The following is a 1848-nucleotide window of genomic DNA, read 5'->3' as shown; positions in this document are numbered from 1 at the left end:
ATACTATATGCATTTGAAAATTTGTAGAATGAATCTTAAATACTTTTACCAAAGATATAGTGAATATATGAAGTGTTAGTATTTTTGGTTTTGTGTGTTTTATTTTTAACTCCTTATTGATTCTTTGTGAATATCACATCATGAACTCCAATTCCACGCAACTTCTCCCCAACAAAGAAAAGAAAAAAAATCTCATTGTGGAAGGAGCAGTGTGTCACAGTATGTCCAATAGCATATCCTTTGGTCTACACTTCTTTACTTACACATGTCATTGATGTGATCTGGTTTCTGCTATTCTGCCTATACTGAACCTCACTGGGACTCTCTGATGTCCTGTTGCTTCCTTCTTTCATGGAGATCCCATAATTTTGGATCTGTAGGACCTGTCCCTTCACGTACTCCAGCAGTTTATTGATGGATCAAGGCCGTTTAGATCTGGGTCTGAGAGGTAGATAGCTGAGCTGGTTAGCCTGTAGGTTCTCCTGCTTTTAGACCCTTTGATCAGCTCACCCCAACTCCTGAAGTATGCAAGCAAGCTCTGCAGAATATTGCAGCCAGATAGGGGCAGGGTCTGCTTTGCTGCTCTTAAGGCCCCAGGCCTACAATGCCCCAATGAGGGTTGGAGAAAGTTCTACACAGCCCTCAAACATCAACAAGTCCTTGGGCAGGTAGCTGCCAAGACCTGAGATGTCTCTCTGGCCTTTGGAGGTAATAGAGCCCTGCAGCTGTGAGGCCACAGATTAACATGTGGGCCCTGGTGAAAGCATAGGTTAGTATTCCTCCATAGTACCAGGTGTTATCACCAGCTATTCAGATCTGTCCATTCTTTACTATCCTCAAGTGTCCATCAGATACCTACCTCTCAGACCCAGATCTAGGGCTTTGTATTGGCTCACCCGACATCTACCCCAGCAATGAACTGCAGGAGTGAATGAAGGAGCCTGTCCTACTGATCCAAAACTACAGGATCTTTGTGACAGAAGGCAACAAGGATGTCTTCTTTGTGCCCACATCTTCCTATGTCTCTTTCTCTTCTATTTCTCTAACACTTTCTTGCTCTTCTTAGTGGCACACTGGGTCTCAGCGTGTCTGGGGTCTTATCAGGAGTAGTCTCAGGAGTTGTATGCCCCATTTGCAGATTTTAGTGCCAGAAAGAGGTCATCTTAGGCATGGTCTACCCTCCTGTAGGCCTGCACAGCACCATGGTGATCATCTTTGGCTTGCTCCTCACCCAGAGCAGCCTGAGTGTCCCTAGGCAAGGTTCTTCTGTCTTGGGCTCACTCTCATCGAGGGTCCCACAGTCCCAGGCAGGGTTCTTCTTGTCCTGGAACCAGTCCAAGACTGTGTAGCTCTGGATTTGTGGTCATCTCAGGCTACCTCCGTGTCCTGGATCCTCTGTTGCCAGACACGTGGTAGTCTCAGGCTTGCTTCTCTTCAGAGAATGCTAGGCTACTAATCATTCAGTTCAGAACATTGAGCTTTGGCATAGCTTCTCTCCTCTTTGCCACCTACTGATATTCAGGTGACATAGGAGCCATACCTGTAACACCTCTAGGTACAGTAAGAAGTGCTATTTTCAATACCATTATACAATGCATATATGCATTGAAACATCAAGGGATGTTGCACTAATGCATATAACATTTTGTTTTTATGAATCAGTTATAATATAATTTGGCTTTTAAAGTAGCAGAAAGGTTCTGTCTATATACTCTGTAGCTTTTTCTTTATTTGTGACAAATTAATGTAATATGTTTACTGTAGCTAGACAATTCATATTGATGCACTATATTACCTAATCTCTGTTTTACTTAGGGTCTCCTCACCTTTTCCCTTTTGGTGATTTTG

The 1848-nt window shown here is 43.5% G+C and overlaps 1 pseudogene; it reads right to left on the bottom strand.

The window, feature by feature from the left end:
• Positions 1-1440: 1440 nt before the first annotated feature.
• On the bottom strand, positions 1441-1562 carry LOC116075587 (annotated as a pseudogene).
• Between the last annotated feature and the right edge of the window lie 286 nt (positions 1563-1848).

Source organism: Mastomys coucha, unplaced genomic scaffold (assembly GCF_008632895.1).
Source record: "Mastomys coucha isolate ucsf_1 unplaced genomic scaffold, UCSF_Mcou_1 pScaffold3, whole genome shotgun sequence".
Lineage (NCBI taxonomy): Eukaryota > Metazoa > Chordata > Mammalia > Rodentia > Muridae > Mastomys > Mastomys coucha.
Note: the sequence above shows the minus strand (reverse complement) of the source record. Positions and strands in the feature narration are given on the sequence as shown.